This window comes from Cervus canadensis, chromosome 13 (genome assembly GCF_019320065.1).
Source record: "Cervus canadensis isolate Bull #8, Minnesota chromosome 13, ASM1932006v1, whole genome shotgun sequence".
NCBI lineage: Eukaryota > Metazoa > Chordata > Mammalia > Artiodactyla > Cervidae > Cervus > Cervus canadensis.
The window spans coordinates 18,901,576-18,922,441 of NC_057398.1; the positions used below are offsets into that span (position 1 = coordinate 18,901,576).

General features: G+C 39.8%; 1 protein-coding gene across 4 annotated transcripts in view; it reads right to left on the reverse strand.

The window, feature by feature from the left end:
- The window catches only part of CEP350 (centrosomal protein 350), a 155,555-nt gene extending 140,259 nt beyond the window's left edge, over positions 1-15,296 (reverse strand). For 3 of the 4 annotated variants that reach the window (XM_043484574.1, XM_043484575.1, XM_043484573.1), the window contains exon 1: positions 14,920-15,296. The gene's annotated coding sequence lies outside the window, so the exon portion shown is untranslated. The remainder of the gene's footprint in view (positions 1-14,919) is intronic. The other variant, XM_043484576.1, reaches the window with a different exon arrangement.
- Between the last annotated feature and the right edge of the window lie 5,570 nt (positions 15,297-20,866).

The following is a 20,866-nucleotide window of genomic DNA, read 5'->3' on the forward strand; positions in this document are numbered from 1 at the left end:
ACTTAAGATCGTGGCATCTGGTCCCATCACTTCATGGCAAATAGATTGGGAAACAATGGAAACTGTGAGAGACTTTATTGTTTGGGGCTCCAAAATCACTGCAGATGGTGACTACAGTCACGAAATAAAGACACTTACTCCTTGGAAGGAAAGTTATGAACAACCTAGACAGCATGGTAAAAAGCAGAGATATTACTTTCTCATCAAAGGTCTGTCTAGTCAAGGCTATGGTTTTTCCAGTGGTCATATATGGATGAGAGAGTTGAACTGTGAAGAAAGCTGAGCACCGAAGAATTGATGCTTTTGAACTGTGGTGTTGGAGAAGACTCTTGACAGTCCCTTGGACTGCAAGGAGATCCAACCAGTCCATCCTAAGGGAAATTGGTCCTGGGTGTTCATTGGAAGGACTGATGTTAAAGCTGAAACTCCAGCTTTTTGGCTACCTGATGCAAAGAGGTGATTCATATGAAAAGACCCTTATGTTGGGAAAGATTGAAGGCAGAAGGAGAAGGGGACAACAGAGGATGAGATGGTTAGATGGCATCACTGACTCAATGGACATGAGTTTGGGTAAACTCCGGGAGTTGGTGATGGACAGGGCGGCCTGGCGTGCTGCAGTCCATGGTGTCGCAAAGAGTCAGACATGACTGAGCAGCTGAACTGGGTTGAACTGAACTTAATGTTCACAATTCAGTGAGAGACACATACATATTCAAATAGAAACAGGAAAAAATAAAAAGGAATCAAAGAACAAGCTGCCAGTGAAAGGATATATAGGAAAGGGAGTGAAGTAAATCATTAGAAGTGACAAGCAACATGATCACAGACGCAGAAGAGGTAGATGAAAAATCAGGCTAAGAATTCCCTAGCAGGTCCGGAGATTAGGACTCCACACTCTCACTGTGGAGAGGGGCCTGGTTTCGATCCCTGGTCAGGGAACTAAGATCCCACAAGTTGCAAGGCATGACCAAGAAAAAAAAAGAAAGTCAGGCTAGAAAACTACTCATAAGAAAGGAAGAGGAACACAATTAATCTACATCACTAGGCCAGTAAGCCAGTGGGAAACAGGAATGAAATTCATACACTATTGTGCAAGTAGCCTATAAGAATATATGGCAAAATAAACTATAAGCCACACATACAAAAAAGTATAATTGACCTTGCTGATAGCAGGGCAAAGAAGAGGGCTACAGCTAACCATTTAATAAGTTAAATGTACAATACCATGGAAAAAATGGGAGTCATTTGATAAAAGTATATCATCCATCATTAATGTACAATGAATCAGAAGACTGGAGCAAAAGACAAAGTTATTGCTCTGGCTATAATCAAGTAAAGACCTTATCACAATTAGGTCAAAAAACAGTACAAGAACTATGTATAAACTGTATTTGAGGTTCATTTATTCACTCTCTAGACATGTACAATGTAATGAGCAGTTAAACTGGAGAAATAAGTCCCTGCAGCTCAGCTGGTAAAGAATCGGCCTGCAATGCAGGAGACCCCAGTTTGATCCCTGGGTCAGTAAGATCCGCTGGAGAAGGAATAGGCTACCCACACCAATATTCTTGGGCTTCCCTGGTGGCTCAACTGGTAAAGAATCCCCCTGCAGTGCGGGAGACCTGGGTTAAGAAGATTCCCCTGGAGAAGGGAACGGCTACCAACTCCAGTAATCTGGCCTGGAGAATTCCATGGACTATACTCCATAAGGTCACAAAGAGTCAGACACAACTGAGTGACTCTCACTTAATAATACACTGCCATCGAGATTCACTGAACAGGACAAACTACTCAGAAAAGGAAGACATATCTCCCAGCTACTCACCCAGAGCAAAGATTAACTACTAGACCCATGGTTTCAACCTCATAAAAGTCTTAGTGTTTTTTGAAGGGGAATGGTATGGCCCCAGCTAAACAGATACTTTGTGGGAATTACTAGAGGGGTATCACTAGAGGGCTTCCAAAGCAGCACAGTGGTAAAAAAAATTCACCTGCCAATGCTGGAGAGGTAGGAAACACAGGTTTGATCCCTGAGTTGGGAAGATCCCCTGGAGAAGGAAATGGCAACCCACTCCAATATTCTTCCCTGGAATACTGGACAGAGAAGCCTGGTGGGTTGCAGTCCATGGGGTCAGACACAACTCAGCAACTGAACATTCATACATCACTGCAAACTATAAGGTTACAATTTGGCAAACACACCTGCCTTGTTGAGAATTCCATGTCTGGGACTTACCTGGTGGCATAGTGAATAAGAATCCCAATGAAGGGGACATGGGTTTGATCCCTGGTCTGGCAGGATTCCATGTGCCACAGAGCAACTGGGCCCATACACCATAACTGCTGAGCCTGAGGGCCGCAACTACCGAGCCCATATGCTGCAACCACTAAGGCTCGTGTGCCCTAGAGCCTGTACTCTACAGCTGGCGGGGTGGGGGGTGAGCAATGGGTGGCCTGTGCTCACCACAGTTGGAGAGGGCCTATGCAGAGCAGCAAAGGTCTAGCACAGTCAAAAATAAATAAAAAATTAATTCCTTAATTAAAAAAAAAGAATTCCATGTCTGTTAGCAATCAAATTTCCTGATTCTGGAAGTATCATGATGTCGTTGAGTGTATATCCTCAGCAGATATGAACTCTGATATATACTGAAATCCAATAACAAAAATTCTACATTCCCAATCATTCCCACTATAAGTGAGATTCTGAGCAGCCAGGCAATGCCTTTCGCCAAGCAGCTGCGGAGTTTCTGTCTCTTGAGCATACTTTCTAAAGCAGTTCTAGAGGAAATATCACCTGGATAACATACATTAAAAACAGATGCCAAGGCTCTACTCCCAAGAGATGCTGAATCAGTGGATCTGAGAAGAAGTAAAAAACCTGTATTTTCAAAGGTCTACAGAAATCGCAATACATATGAGCTTTGAGAACTACAGCTCTAGAAATCATTTTCCATCTACTCTTTGAAGCCTGAAGCTCCAAAACACTGTTGATCTCATAAAGATGAGCATCAGTGGAGAGAACTAATCCTACTCCCCAACCGCCTGACAGCATCTCTCTCCTGAAGTTCCAGAACACTTGACAACAGCAATCATTTTAAACCAGGAAGCAAAATCACAGACCTCTACCACTATGGCAGATGAACATGAGGGCATTTAGTAGGAAATAACCATAGCTAACATAGTCTGTGTCTCTTCTATGTGGGCCAAAGGAGCACATTGCTTTCCATACATTATTTCCAATCTCATGAGGCAACTATCCCTATACTCACTGTACTGATGAAGAAATAGTATCAGACAATGGAACTAGTCCAAGGTCATTCAGCTAATAAGAGACAGAACTGGAAATTAAATCTAGATCTCTCCCTCTCTCAAACCTCTAAAAGCCACTAATGGTCATTCATATAACGGCAGTCACTGGCATACGGATGGCAGCTTTGGGCATAGGAAAGGTCACCCAGGGAGAAAACACAGTACTAGAGAAGAAAAGGGCCCAAGGTTAAACTCTCTTGCACCTCAAGATTTGAAAGACAAGGACTAGCTAGCAAAGGAGATTGAGAAAGGGAAGTAGAGTGGAGGTAGAAAATCAGAGTATAGTGTATAGAAGTCAAAGGAAAAAGAATATGTCAAGAGAGTGGTCAGATGTGATGAATGCTGCCAAAAGGCCAAGCAGGTTGAGAGTCTGTTATCTGAAAATGCTCACTAGGTTTACAGATAAAGAGATCTTTGGTGATTTTACTGAGAGCTAAATGTGGAGAAATGGGGGTACCAAGTTCACTGGAACTGCTTGGAGAGGGGCTGAAAAGTATCTTCTAAACACTGATAGAAAACATATTCAACTCTTTTGAGAAGTCTATAAAGGAAAAGGCAGCAGTAATGGAGGAGGGTGTTGTGTTGAGGGATTTTTGTGTTTAAGTAAGATTTGATTAAGTATAAATGCTGAGATTTCAGAGAGAAGAGAAGGCTAGAGATACATATGAGAGAGAATGTAATTGATGGTTACCAAATTTCTTGAGAGAACCTGGAGTGAGGAAATGTTAAAACAGATGAGGTATTCTTATGGTCCCTTTCCTCTAAAAGTTACTTTTTCAATTTTTTTTTTCCATTCCCCCTATTTATGAACTCTCAGCCTGCCTAGTAAGAGGGAAAGATAAGACATAAATATAATTCTTTTAAATTTCTCAGCTCTGGTTGGTCTTCTCTACGTCTGTTCTTCTCTTATGAGGTCACTATTTTGGTGATTCATGAAGTATGAACTCCTTGTTGGCCTTAGATTATGACTGTTATCAAGCAAATAGTTTTTTAGTTGCAGTCTTATTTGATTTATAGGTTTTCCTGCTTTTTATTTATACCACTTTTAACTAGATTCTTTTTAAACCATTTATCATAGCTTTTTTGAAACTGTGTTTCCATTTTCTACTGGCAAGTTAGTCTCACCCTGAGCTACTCTGGGAGTTAGCTGTCTGTCCCTTCCCCAACACTACTCCCCTGCTTCTGTAGCCCTCTCCTTTCCCTTTATTTTTGAGTCCATTGTTTGGAGCTTTCATTTATATTTTACTTGATGCATATAGAGTAAACTGCCAAATACAGTTTCTTTTTTAGTTCTTGTGATATCTGACTTTAGTCTGAACAAAGTAGTATTGTTCATTTATGCTTTGACTTTTACACAAAACAACTTGCTTCTCTGTAAGATGACAGTTAAACTCACTGTAAAATTTACACTAAAACTCCTCAGGCAAATAAATAACAAAAGTATTCTCAAGTCTACTGAAAATTAAGTTTACAGTACTATAAGAAGACCAAGTGCAGTACAATGATACAGAACCTATGTTATTGATTTCTGAAACTATGGTCAGATCTTATTTCTGATAGCCTAACCCATATAACCAACTGCTTATTTAGAAATCTCAAAGCACATCACACTCATCATCTCCAAAATCCAACTCGTGATTATTCCCAAAAAACAAACAAACGAGGTATTTCCTATTGCATTCCAGTTGCACAAGCAAGAAATACCCACAGGTCAATAATTACACTATATGACCTCTAAGACCCTTTGAATTTATAATCTATACCACCAGCTCTCAGAGTATGGTCCAGGCATCTCTGAGGGTCTATGAGACCCTTTTGAGGGTGTCTTTAAATTCATAATTATTTCCATAATAACATTAAGACTTTATTTGTCTTTTTCACTCTCATCAGAGTGCATGTAGTGGAGTTTCCCAAAGGCTCCATGACATATATCACAACAGACTGAATACAGAAGCAGATATGAGAATCCAGACACCTTCTATTAGACCAAGCATTAAAAAGATATGAAAACTGCCAAACAATGCCACTTTCTCACTAATTTTTTCTTTGTTTTGGAAAATATAGCTTTTTTTATTTTAAAATATTATGTACTAATATTCCCTTCTCCAGGGGATCTTCCCAACTCAGGGACTGAACCAGAGTCTCCTGCATTGCAGGCAGATTCTTTACCATCTGAGTCACCAGGGAAGCCCAATATGATATGAGTTTATGGCTATTTTAAATAAATAAATGTTTAAATTTCTAATACAACATATATCAATAAATATAGTCCACATAAAAGCTCTTCGAATTTTCCATAACTCAAGAGTATAACATGTCTTGATACCAAGAGGTATGAGAAACACTGATCTGTACCTATCATGAGTGCACGCATGCTAAGTCGCTTCAGTCATATCCGACTCTTTGTGACCCTATGGACTGAAGCCCACCAGGCTTCTGTCCAAGGGATTCTCCAGGCAGGAATACTGGAGTAGGTTGCCAGGCCCTCCTCCACGGGATCTTCCCTACCCAGGAATCAAACCTGCATCTCTCACATCTCCTGCACTGGCAGGTGGACTCTTTACCACTAGTGCTACCTGGGAAGCCCATGCTTATTGTATGTATATACAAATAAGATATGACGTTTTCAAATAGCCAATTCTCAAGTATCTTCTAGCAGCAAATTTTCCTTTCACATCTACTGAAAGCGCTCTCATTCAGTCACATAGACTCATTCAGCTCAACTTTTTACTGAGCACCAACCATGTGCCAGGTACTGGGGATAAAAGATGAGAGATGCGACTCTGTTCTGGCTCTCCCAAGGAGTACTTCCATACCATTGCTTCAGTTCTCTCATCTTTATCAGACCCTATGTAACAACCATCTCTGCCTGAAAGGTTGAGAAAACCAAACCAACCCTGCAATAATCATACTATCTAGTCTCAAAATGGACAAATTTAGTAAGGACCAGGCTAGGAAAAGAGGAAAACATTTCAGCTCTAAATCAGACCTGTACTGTTCCATGTAAATTCTCAGAGTAACCAATACTCCCCTAATATACAAAAACAAATTATCTGAAAATTAGCCTCATCTCTTCTCACGTATAAAATACAAACCTCAACAACTACTTTTACAAATGAAGAATGACCTCCTATAATCCAGGAAATCCAAAAAAACTGTAATGTTTTGATACCAGTTTGGCCTCTGGAGTATATATAATAGGCTGGATAAGGACTGCAAAGAATGCAGTGTCCTCCACTGATATGAAATGAAGAGCTAAACCAGAGCCTAACTAAAGGTACCCCAGTCTATTATTGTTAAAACCCTAAAAATAGGAACCTATATTTTGTTCCACCTACTATCTAGTTATCCATTCTGAATATTTACTCCTCTAAACTGATTTCAAGGAATATATCCCTATACAAATGTCTTATGGTGCAAGGCAGGATTTTTTTTTCCCCCTAAAGTATGAAATTTTCACTACAAAAGCGTCCCTGATACAGAAGAAACTGTTAACACTCTGCGGAGAAGGAGAGTCTGAGAAAGAAGGCAATTTTCCAATGGATATGCTTTTGAATTTTTTAAAGCAGTCTGGCCTCTGGAGTATAGAAGGCTGGGTAAGGATTGCATTTATCACCTTGTGAGGAAACAAGCAAGGAAAAATAATTTTCAGGAGTTTTCTTCAATATTCAATAATTTAGCTAATTTAGAGGCTGTTAAGGAAACAAATACAAAAATTTTTTATTTCATTGGAAGCCTCTGACTTTTTGACACTGTGTAGTCACTCCCACTTTGCGGATCTGCAGCACTTTACCTTTCCTCTTACCCCCCACTCCCATAGAGTTATTTACATATTTGTCTCTTACATGGGACTGTGGGGATGATGTTTTATTCCTCTTTATATCCCTAGTCCATGCACAGTACACAGCACATAGTAGGTGCCCCAGACCTGTCTGCTGAATGATGGTCCCACTGATAAGTATCAGAATCCAATTCGTAAATGCAAACAGGGCAAACGAAAACAAAAACAAAAACACCCAAAAGTATTTCATATAAGATGAACAGGTTAATCACTGGAAAGCAAAAAATTTCTCTCATGGTAATATATTTAAAAAATAAGGATTATAAAATAATAGCTATATAGATGCATTTCATATTTTAAAATAAGCCCCAAGCTAAATGAAAATACTCTTATAAATTTAGACATGAAAATCATGAATGAAATGAAGCCTGTTAACATAAATGAAGCCAGTGCTATTATCACTCATGCATGATTTTTAAATCTAGTTTTTAAAAGGGAGAAATGTCTTAAGTCCACTTACAACAACAAAAAATTTAATTGGTTATTTTTTTAAAAAATCACCTAGCCCCAAACATATCAAAGATAAATCCAATTCTTCTGGTTGCAAAAATATCCTTCCATCTATAACAAGATCTCCTTTACATCATTATTTTTCCATAGAATTTAAATGTTTCATCATTTCAACAAGAAAGTGAAGCATCTACACAGATTTTCAGAGATGTATCTATGGAAGTGTAGTCCAACTCCATTTATAACTAATTATAGAGAACAGAGCATATTAGAGTTGGAAGTTAGGGGTCACCTAGCCTTATGTTTTTCAAATATGCAGTAATGGTACCACTAGCAGATCAAAAAGAAATCAATCTGGTAGGTTGAAGCATGAATTTTTTACTGAAACAAAATAAAACTAAATTGAAATATCAGTGTGTTGGATTTTTAAAGTGAAGCTTCCATTTCATTTTACATATAAATATATATGTAGCTATGTATATTATATTTCCATGGAAAATCTATTTTATACTGTGGGTGTCCCAGTCAAACAGTTCATGAGGTTCCCAAGCTTTCTCAGTTCACAGAATCTTTAGTGTCTCAGTTATTTTTCACAGTGACCATAGGCTAAAAAAATATTTAATGGAAATAGTCCCATTTATTAGGCAGTTAGGTCCGTACAACCTAATAAGTATTTATAGCCTAACAACTTATTAGTTGCTTGAAAAACACATATCAAATTAAAAGAAATATCTTAATTACTAAATAACCACAATTACCTATTAATGGGATGTGTGCATCTAATAGATAATACAATTTTTCAAACCTTGAAATCACTTTGGATACAGCCATTTTGATTTACTGTTTCACACTGATTTCTGCACAGAACTACTTTTAATCACAACCACCACCAAAACCTAGCTTTTTTTTTTTTATTAATTTTTTAATTGAAGGATAATTGATTGACAGAATTTTGCTGCTTTCTGTCAAACCTCAACATGAATCAGCCATAGGTATACATATATTCCCTCCCTTTTGAACCTCCCTCTCATTTCCCCTCCCCATCCTACCCCTCTAGATTTACAAAGCCCCTGCTTGAGTTTCCTGAGCCATACAGCAAATTCTAGCTTTTTGAAGACACACTGTCTTCAAAAGACACCCAAAGGAAAGGAGCACAATCTCAAGCACAGTATCTCAAACTAATGGTTTGATCAGTGGTCTCAAAAATGCCAAATATTCCAAAGATGAGGCTGTGAAAGTGCTGCACTCAATCAGCCAACAAATTTGGAAAACTCAGCAGTGGCCACAGGACTGGAAAAGGTCAGTTTTCATTCCAATCCCAAAGAAAGGCAGTGCCCAAGAATGCTCAAAATACCACACAACTGCATTTGTCTCACACGCTAGCAAAGTAATGCTCAAAATTCTCCAAGTCAGGCTTCAACAATACGTGAACTGTGAACTTCCAGATGTTCAGGCTGGCTTTAGAAAAGGCAGAGGAACCTGAGATCAAATTGCCAACATTCGCTGGATCATTGAAAAAGTAAGAGAGTTCCAGAAAAACATCTATTTCTGCTTTATTGACTATGCCAAAGCCTTTGACTGTGTGGATCACAATAAACTGTGGAAAATTCTTCAAGAGATGGGAATACCAGACCACCTGACTTGCCTCTTGAGAAATCTGTATGCGGCTCAAGAAGCAACAGTTAGAACTGGACACAGAACAACAGACTGGTTCCAAATAGGAAAAGGAGTACGTCAAGGCTGTATACTGTCACCATGCTTATTTAACTTATATGCAGAACACATCATGAGAAACGCTGGGCTGGAAGAAGCACAAGCTGGAATCAAGATTGCCTGGAGAAATATCAATAACCTCAGATATGCAGATGACACCACCCTTATGGCAGAAAATGAAGAACTAAAGAGCCTCTTGATGAAAGTGAAAGAGCAGAGTGAAAAAGTTGGCTTAAAGCTCAACATTCAGAAAACTAAGATCATGGCATCCGGTCCCATTACTTCATGGCAAATAGATGGAGAAACAGTGGAAACAGTGGCAGACTTTATTTTTGGGGGCTCCAAAATCACTGCAGATGGTGACTGAAACCATGAAATTAAAAGACGCTTCCTCCTTGGAAGGAAAGTTATGACCAACCTAGACAGCATATTAAAAAGCAGAGACATTACTTTGTCAACAAAGGTCCATTTAGTCAAGGCTATGATTTTTCCAGTGGTCATGTATGGATGTGAGAGTTGGACTGTGAAGAAAACTGAGAGCCAAAGAATTGATGCTTCTGAACTGTGGTGTTGGAGAAGACTCTTGAGAGTCCCTTGGACTGCAAGGAGATCAAACCAGTCCCTCCTAAAGGAAATCAGTCCTGAATGTTCATTGGAAGGACTGATGTTGAAGCTGAAACTCCAATACTTTGGCCACCTGACGCGAAGAGGGGACTCATCTGAAAAGACCCTGATGCTGGGAAAGATTGAGGGCAGGAGGAGAAGGGGACGATAGAGGATGAGCTAGTTGGATGGCACCACCAACTCAATGGACATGAGTTTGAGTTAACTCCGGGAGTTGGTGATGGACAGGGAGGCCTGGCGTGCTGCAGTCCATGGGGTCGCAAAGAGTCGGACACGACTGAGCAACTGGACTGAACTGAACCTACAGTTGTCAAGTGTAACTGTTTCCCTCAAGAATTTAGAAACATTCCACAGAGCCCATGAAATTTTACTTCGGTGCTCCCAGGTACCTCATAGCATCACGGCACGGCCTGGGGATCCAAGGTTTAAGAAACACTGATCCAGTCTTTGTGCTTACTTTGTAAATTAAGAAATAATAGGTAAGGTCACAAGGTGAGAAGAAAAATAAATACACTCACTAGAAATTTTCATAGATTAGTTTTAACTTTCCATTAATAAAAGTTTTAAAATAGAATCTAATCATGTGATATTCTGTGAATGAACTCTGTAGCTCTCTGAAAAATTATATTCAAAAATACCTTTATATGATTGTATAATAGAGAATTCTGCCTCAATATTATTTTCAGAAAAAAGTTTCAAAAATGATAAAAAGTGGAACTTACAATTAACAACACAAAAATGTCTAAAGGAAAAGAAAAGAAAGTCATCTACTCTCCCAGCCATAAACACACTAATAGTTTAATGTCTATCCCTTACAGAGCCTATGTTTTTACACTATGTTTTGTTTTACACTGTTTTACACAGTTTTAACTGTTCATTCCACAGTTAGTGCAACTAATATTTTTCACTCAATATTATATCATGAACATTCTTCCCTGTCAGAACATAACAGTAACTGCAAATATCTATGTAGGACTTGTGTGCATGCATGCTAAATCACTTCAGTCATGTCTGACTCTTTACAACTCTATGGATTGTGGCCCACCAGGCGCCTCTGTTTATGGGGATTCTCCAGAAAAGAATAGTGGAGTGGGTTGCCATGCCGCCCTCCTCCAGGAGATCTTCCAGACCCAGGGATCGAACCCACGCCTTTTATGTCTCCTGCACTGGCAGGCAGGTTCTCTGTGCTTACTTAGGTCTTAAACATTAACTCATTTAATTCTCATAACAGCTCTGGCAGGTGAGAACTATAATTATATCCACTTTACAGATGAGTTTAAGTAAGCTGCTAATGGTCACAGCTAATAAATGGTTAGGATGTGATCCCAGAAGATAGGCTGCCATGATCCTTGCGCTCAAAGAAACACTCAGTTACTTCTCATGAAGTATCGCTCTCCCTCAATCTGTTAACGACTGTATTATACGACACAGCATAAATATGCTGTAATTTTAACTATTCCCTTAACCAATGGACATTTAGGACGTTTTTGCTATTTATAAATGTTGTAGACATCTATCTGTAATAATACTAAAATGAACATCCTTATAGATGTGTTCTTGTGCTTCTGTATTAAAATTTCTGTAAACTCCTAAAAAAGAAATGACTCTACCAAATAATATGTGCAGCTTTAATTTTGATAGGGAATGCCAAATTTCCTTCCAGAAACAGCTGTACCATGTTAAAGTCCCAACGACAGAGAAGAGGGTTGAGATTCATATTTAAGTTAAAAAATATTTTTGATTCATGAAAAGCGAGACCTCTTTTGAGCCTTCAACTAATACAATTTCTTCTTATAGAGAAGAGATTGCTGGTTGATCACAATTACCCTCTGATTTGATAATCATCTTCATATTAAACAAATATAGTAGAGTCTGCATAGTGGAGTCTTCGGTTATGAAATCAACTATGGGTGAGATATTTCCTCTATATGATCCTCTATTTACTTATGTATAAAACGTGGGAATTGGACTAGCTAGCCTTTAAGATTTAAAACTCCCAATGCTCTAATTAAGAAGTGACTTAAAGTTATTAAAGCCTGTAATTACAGTACTAGTGTAACAGGTCAGGGTCTTAAAGCTCCCATTTCCTTTAAATTACAATAACCACTGCCAGAACATCTAGGCAAACCATTAAAATAGTCAATAAAGTTTTCAGGATCTACCTGTGGCTTATTCTCAGTATCTTTTAATCCCAGGCTGTCATTCCCCTGCTACCCAGCAAAGCTGAATTTACCTGTGGCGTATATTCCTAAGAAGAGCGGATGTGTGCCTAGGAACCATGAACCAGTGTTTTACTTCGTTTATATACTATACCAACACCACTCTCTAGTCAGTTTATTCAGCCAATATTTATTGACTATTTTTCTGTGTGCTAGGCACCGGGTGCACAATAGTTGATAGACAATCTCTGCCATCATGAAACTTACAGACTAGATGAGAAAGGCAAATAACCCAAAGAAACCACTAGCAAATGTGAAGTTATACGTGCTCACGGAACAAAAAAATATTAACACAAAAAAAGAATAATTCAGGTTTGGGAAGCTATTTTGTGACATTAGAAATTGACATGGAAAAAAAAACCAATAAAGAAAATTACTTCACAACTTGCCCCACAAGGCAAAAATAGCAATCACAAGTATAGGTGGCAAGTTAACTTTTTAAATCATCGATTCTATAATAAAATCACCAAGATGTCAATACTTTTCAGTTACGCTGCTTGTGGCTTGAATATCTGTTTCAACTAAACAAAAATATAAACTATCTGAAATACTAAAAATGACAGAACTCTCAGTATCCAAACAAAATGAAAGATGACAAATTAACTATAATTTCTTAAGAACACTGTTCGACCAAAAAGTACATATAGAAGTAAAGCAATTCACTACAATAATTCATGACTTGTTACTAATTAACCCAGTGCTATGAAAATACTAATGTTTTTAAAGAACTGATAGTCATCAATATAAGGAACTTCTGGCTTACCAAAAGGAAGTAAAAATAACTTCTTTTAGATGTAAAAAGATAACAAATCCTAGAAATATCTATATTAATATCCAATTTTAGGTGATACTAATCCTAGGATGTTAACTATATTTATGATCACTTCACAATATATACAAAGATCAAATCACTGTTATACACCTGAAACTAATATGTCAATTATACCTCAATGAAGTAAATAAAAATTTTAAAGCCTTTGATCATCTGTGGAAATAACAGCATCATTCACATAAATAAATGAACTTGTTATTTATTTACTCCCTGTCAATTTCCACAACTGCAAAATAAAAACATTTGTCAAATCTACCTTATAAAATTGCTATGAGGCCTAAATAAGATAATTTATGTGGAAGCACACCAAAAAATGATGTAAGTTATTTTAGCAGCAGCTTCTTTTTGCTCCAACAGTAACTTACAGCTATTTAACTAACAACAAAATTTATTAGACAGTGACTTCATCTTCCTTTCTTCGGTAAAAGTGTTATAAAATGGACAAGAGACTAGCAACTAGAGCATTAAAAAAAAATTCTAAACTTCATAATTCATTGATTACCCAACAAGAGGCTGGTTGTTCAAGTATTAACACTCTTACATAACACTATACTCCAATATCTCTTAGAGAATCAGAGAAATTCTTCTACATATATATGAAATTTTTTTACATATTATAACTAACCATCATTACAAACACATGCCCTGCTACTACTCACTATGCAAAGATGAGATACACATGTATTTATCCACAAATACAATGTATCCTAGTTTTGTGTTTATTTTTCTGATTAAAGTATCTTAAATTGAATGCATTGACAGTTCAACAGTTCAGATTTATTTCATTACACTGAATGGAGTTTGTCAATTTAGCACACCAAAACTAATTATTACATGCCCATGGGCTTAAGGCAACTTCTACCACAGGTCTAACAAACAATCCCCCAAAGTCACAATCTCATGTTATGATTAACAGCAGCACGTTGCCTTGTTTAAAAACAATATTTTAAACTACGAAAATGTTTATTGGAGAGGAGTTTATCATTGCTTCCACAAACCTTTTCCAGTTACTAGATCTGCCTAAAATAGCCATTCTTTTAAAACCTTTAAAAGACAGGACTGGAGGAGGTATCGTTAACATGGCAACATAACCATTAACGACTTTTCGAAACTCAAAACAAGGATCACCATCAAAACAAAACAATCAGGTGGAGTACAGACATGGATACTGATCACTATTCCTGACAACGCATTTTTTTTCCTATATGGAGGACTTGCTGCTACACCAAAACCACATCAAAATCTATACCTATGTGCAAACTTCCTATCCGAAAAGCCAGTCAAAATCCAACCCATGTTTGTGACATTAGTTAAATGTCATTTAGCATGTTAGGCTACACTTAGAAGAGGGCGGGGGAGAATACTGACAATTTACAAAGCGTACAAGCTTTTTAAATCTCCCCCTCCACCACTTGTGAATAAATGAATAGACTACATTCAGCAGCTGCCAGAGAAGCAGAAGATCAAAGTTTTCCCTATACTTGAGAATGTTTATTCCCACCAAAAAGGAACAGAAACTAGTCATCCTTGCCACTGTAGCCAGTTCCCCGGAATTTCCCAAAATATGCCTGATCTCCAAATGAACAAGGGACACTTCTCCGCAGACCAAAGGCAAGAGTGTATCTCACATCTTTCCTGAAGAGAGGAGGGGCGGTGGGGGGGCGTGGGGGGGCGGTCAGGCACTGGAGGGAAAGAAGGAAATCTCGTCCACGGCAGGCACCGGTGGGACCTGAAACCCAGGTCTCAGAATGGCCCTCCTAGCAAAGCTTCAGGACCCAGGGAGGCTCCTTCAGGGGGACGCCAGGCTGGGCCAGGGCTCCCCGCGCCCCGCCCCGCCTCTCTCGCCGCCGCCGCGGACCCGGGACCGCGGACAGAGGCAGCGGAGGCTCAGCGAGCATCCGCGGTCCTAGCCAGGTCCCCCCGCAGCTCACCTGAGAGTGTCGCCTCCGCCCTCGGCCCCTACGGTGCATCCCGCGGGGCCTGGCGGAGGGTGCAGTGACGCCGCCCCGACCGGCCCCAGGGCTGCCCGGCCTGGCCTCCCCGCTCCGGGGACGCACCGGCTGCCCGCCTCGCACCGGCTCCCGGGATCCGCCGGTCTGCAGAGAAGGAAGGAGAGGCAGAAAGGCTGCCTCCCCTCCCCCACAGCAAGCCACCCCCTGAGCTGCGGCTCTCTGCAGTTCCCTCTGGCGCAGGTCTGGCCCGGCTCCCCCGCCCGGGAGTCACTTCGGCAGCGGCGGCCCAGTCGCCATTACAGCCCAACAACTGACACGGAGGAGGAGCGGCGCCGGCGGCAGTGGCTGTGGCGGCGGCGCGAGGCAGGGCGGGAGCAGTCAGGGTCCGGGCAAACCTCGCGAGAACTGTCCCGAGTCGGAGCCAGGGGAATGCAACCTTCGGTTAGGGCCATGTTGAGTGTGGCCAAGAGGCGAATGTGAGATAAAACGAGGAGAGGAACCTCATGGGCGCCATGTTTTGTGTGGCGAAGTTTGAGCCTTGCAGGACCTGGGAGGAGCCAAAGTAGATCCGCAGCGGAGACCTACTTCCCCCGCCCCTTCGTCTCCCCCCTACTCCCATCCCCCGCCCTCTTTCTTCAGAAGCTAATTGGGCCTCTGATTGCAGATTTCACTTTGGGCCGGAAAAAAAAAAAAAAAACAAGCTGGGTTTGTGACAAGGATGAACTGGAAGTCTGAAAATCGCAGCTTCTCAGTTTACGATGTTTCACCAGTTGTCCAAGTAAATCTTCTGTACCCCAGTCAGTTTCAGAGTAATTGCGGCTCTGCGGCTGCCGCAGTTACCCATTGCTGTCACTGTGGCCGTTTTATTCGCGAGGGTTACAATTCTGTTCAGCGTGCACTCTGTCTAGTGGCTTAAGACTCCAGAGCAAGTAAAATGGACTTTTCTCCCGTTAGATGTTGGCATTGTTATAACTGTGCTTTAAGAGACCCTTTGATCACCATATAGTCTAACATTTTTATCCTCTCCCCAGACTCTGCATGGTGAATTCTATGATCTGTCAAGACTTAGCTTAAATGACAGCTATTCTGCCAATAATGCCACCTGCTAGGTGCTCATTGCACATAAGCTCTCCACCCATCACTTTCCTCCACCTTCTGTACTCGTATATCCAAAGGTTGTTCTCGTCTTTATCCTTTACCCCAACAGGTTCTAGCATAGTAACTGGAGCATTGCGGGTGTTCAATAAATGCTTGTCGAGTGGATCTTAATAAAAGCAGGAGGCGGTAACTGTCCCCTCTATGTAGGGCCTATAGCTGTGCCTAAATAAGAGATAAATGAATGTACAAAATTCCTGCACATGTGTAAAATGTGTGCTGTGTCTCCAGGAAGCTGTGCTGGAGGGAAGAACAGGAAATGTGGGTTTCCCAGTAGTGTAAGTGGTAGCAAGAAAAACAACTTAAGGAAAGAGTTTATTAGGTTTCCCCCAACTTTTATATATAAAACAAAGAGATAGATGCTTTTTATGCTATTTTCTGAATGTATTCAACGGTCTTATTGGGTATTATACTTATTTTTTTAAAAAACAGAAAATGAGTTCTGAAACGCTACGTAATTTGCCCAATATTAAACCATTAATAAAGGGCAAATGTAGAATTTGAGGTCTCCTTAATCCAAAGGCTATTTATATTTTTTTCATCCCCATGCTATCCCCTGGGCAATAGAGAAAACGCCAAAAATTCCTGTCACTGTGTGGGGAGCAACATTACTCTCATTTCAGCCTATGCACAATTTCCATCTCTTACAACTTGTACTGATCTTTGGCCTCTCCCTCACCTTGAAAATACCATAAACAAATCAAGCTCTCTCCTTTTCAACATCTCCTAACTCCTACTGTTTATACCCTACAGATTAGCTCCTGAGTGTAAGTTTTATACTATTTGCTTTTCATAAGAGTAACTAATCTCTTAAACAAGATTGGAAGCTTAATGAGGAAACGTTAACCTCCGAGTAGTTTCCACAGTGCTAGGCACATAGTAGGTATTTAATGCAGCTCCGTTTTTTCTTCTACTTCTTAGTAAACACCAAGTCAAATTTTTCTGAACTTAGCTTTGACTCTCAACTCTCTTGAAGAACTGGATCTTAGCCCTAAAACTTCAGACTGAATCTCCAACTGTCTTACCCATCTCCACATAGATACAGATCAGTGCCTCCAACTCCCAAATTAAGTTTATTGTTTTCCCTCTTTTCAGTTCCACAAAACCAGATCCTCCTCCTGCCCTGTATTTCTGTTCATGATCATTGCAAACATGCTTCTGAGAACTGAGAGAATCAAAAGTATTAAAATATTACATATTCTTCTCTATGCCTTGTTCCTACCTAAACAACTATTGTCTCTAAATACCAGTAATACATATTTCTTCTATCTATTCCCTTTCTGTCCAGTTGTACCACTGCTCTTCTAATTCAGGCTCTCATTTCTATTACCCAAATAATTTCAGCAGTCTTCCTAGAGTTCAGCTTGAGTTTTGCCCCTGCCTGCCTATGCCTGCCAAAATAAGTGAAAATTCCTCACCTCAGTCATTAAGATCTTCTCAATATGACACAAACCAAGCTTTCTGTCTTCCTAAAGTAAGGCAGTATTTAAAAAAAAAAACAAAAAACGGGGAGGGGTGTGGTGTCAGGAAGATTCCAGTTCAAATCTTGGCTCTATCACTTGCCCTATGACCTCAAAAACTTTCATTTTATTATCTGTGTGTGCATGGTAAGTCGCTTCAGTCATATCTGACCCTTTGTGACCCCATGGACTATAGGCCACCAGGCTCCTCTGTCCCTGAAATTTTCCAAGCAAGAACACTGGCGTGGGTTGCCATTTCCCATTCCAGGGGATCTTCCTGACTTAGGAATCGAACCTGTGTCTCTGGCATCTCCTGCGTTGGCAGGCAGATTCTTTACCACTGCACCACCTGGGAAATCCTTAAAGATTAGAAATAACATTTGTTAAGTGCCTGCACATAAAAGAAAGTAATAAACAGTGGCTATTATTACTTCCCTAATTGAATGTTATGTTCAAGTCAAATTGGATATCAGACACGGCCTGTTCATTCCTCCTTATAGATTTTTGTTCTATAACCTAGATCACATATCACCCCGGTCTGTAATTTCTGCCACATTCACATCCAGTAGAAGCTCAAAAGTTATCTACTGCAGGAAAAACTCCATGACTGCTCATCTTTTGCCGTACTGAGCACACCCCTGCACTCCACAGTGCTGTGTACCTCCTCAGGGCTATATCTACTATAGATAATTCTGCATTTAGCTTACACATCTTTGTCACATTAGACTGTAAAGCCCTTTGTCTCCTTCATAGTTACTTAAGAGCACAAACTTTGGAGAAGGCAATGGCACCCCACTCCAGTACTCTTGCCTGGAAAATCCCATGGATGGAGGAGCCTGGTAGGCTACAGCCCATGGGGTCGTGAAGAGTCGGACACGACTAAGCAACCTCACTTTTACTTTTCACTTTCATGCATTGGAGAAGGAAATGGAAACCCACTCCAGTGTTCTTGCCTGGAGAATCCCGGGGATGGGGGAGCCTTGGTGAGCTGCTGTCAATGGGGTCGCACAGAGTCGGACACGACTGAAGTGACTTAGCAGCAGCAACAGGCCTGGATTAAATAAAATGATTTTGGTCAAATACTTAACCTCTTTGTGCTTCAATTCCTGCATCTGTCTAGTAGAGATTACAATAGTTCCTGTGTGTTAGTCGCTCAGTCGTATCTGACTCTTTGCGACTCCATGGGGTGTAGCCCACCAGGCTGCTTCATCCATGGGATTTTCCAGGTAAGAGTACTGGGGTGGGTTGTCATTTACTTCTCCTGAGGATCTTCCTGACAGCCACAAGGTTTTGTGTGGATTCCCTGGTGACTGAGATGGTAAAGAATCTGCCTATAATGCAGGAGACCCAGGTTCTATCCCTGGGTTAGGAAGATGCCCTGGAGAAGGAAATGGGTTCGCAAAGAGTTGGACATGACTGAGCGACTAACACTATCACTTTCAAAAGAAACAACACATGTAAGGGACATAGGAACTTACCTGGTGGTACAGTGAATAAGAATCCTCCTGCCAATGCAGGGGACACAGGTTCATTCCCTGCTTTGGGAAGATTCCACATGTGGAGCAACTAAGCCTGTTTGTCACAGTTACTGAGCCTGCCCTCTGTAGCCCAAGAGCTGCAACTATTGAGCCCATGTGCTGCAATTACTGAACCCTGAGCACCCTAGGACCTGTGCTGTGCAACAAGAGAATCTACTGTAGGAGCAGCCCTTGAACTGCAATGAAGAGCAGCCCCCGCTCGCCGCAACCAGAGAAAGCCTGCACACAGCAGCGAAGACCCAGTGCAGCCAAAAATAAATAATACACAAAGGACATGCTCTGTGTATAGTAGGTGCTCAAAAATGTTAGCTATTTTTGCTATTTTTTTATCAGCTGAATATGTGCATGGCATGTACTAGGCACTCAATATTTATTGGATTAAACTGAATGTGTGTTGGATTTAATTAAGTTTGAGGTGAATTGCTACATGTGTTCTCTCCAGAGAATGTAAATTTTGACAATAATCTCTAGACATAACAAATTGAGAAACAGAGAGATACAGCTATGGTGGTGTCATTCACTATTTGAGGTTAATTGAATGAAATTATGTGTCAGGATGGCTAAAGACACACTTCTACTGAAATGTCAAGCGTAGGTATCAAATCTGACCTGTAATCTTGTCCACCACCTTTTCAATAATAAATTCAACCATTCAGACTGCAAATCTCCCTTCAATTCTAACAAATTGTGCAAATTTAGGGATGGGTTTTCTGGTTACTTGCTTTTTCTAGATTCAGTCTTTTGGCTTAGTCTTGAATATTTTAGGGTGCTTGGTGTTCTGATGTGCAGAATTATAAAAAAAAAACTAAAATTTATCAATAAGAAGTTTGACAAGAAAACAGAGACATATTCATTTATCTTCATATATATAAATAGTTGTGTGTATGTGAGTATGTATGCATGAGCCAAGGTAATAATGGTCAGAGAAGTCATTTGACACCAAATCCAGAGAGCAAAAGGAGAATAGGAATGTCTATAAAGGCAGCATTTAACCATATATGATTGTTGTTAACAGAGATATTAAATTGCAATTTTTAATTTTTTCATTTCTTTTTAATTGAAATATAATTGAAAAATAACATTATATCAGTCTCAGGTGTACAGCATAATGATTTGATGTTTGTATATATTGCAGAATGATACCACAATAAATCTAGTTAACATTCACCACCATACATAGTTTCAGAATTTTTTTCTTGTGATGAGAACTTTCAAGATTTAGTCTCTTGGCAATTTTCAAGTTATGAAATACAGTGTTATTAACTGCAGTCACCATGCTGTACATTACAACTGCATGATTCATTTATTTTATAACTGGAAGTTTTATACCTTTTGATTCCCTTCACCCATTTCTTCCACCCCCACTTCCTCATCTCTGGCTTCTACCAGAGATCTATATCTGTGAGTCTAGTTTTTCTTTTCCTTTTGTTTTTATATTCCACATCTAAGTAAGATCATGTGGTATTTGTCTTTCTTGGTCTGACTTATTTCACTCAGCATAATGCCCTCATGGTCCATCCATGTTGTCACAAGTGGCAGGATTTTGTTCCTTCAATGGCTGATATTCTATTGTACATACATAGATAGAGAGATGGGTATCACATTTTCTTTAATCATTTATCTATTGATAAACAGTTTGTTTCCATACCTTGGCTATTCTAAATAATAATGCGATCAACATGGGGGTACATACATCTATACAAGTTAAGTGCTTTCATACTGAGAAGTGGAATTGCTGGATCATATGGCAATTCTATTTTTAACTTTTTTAGT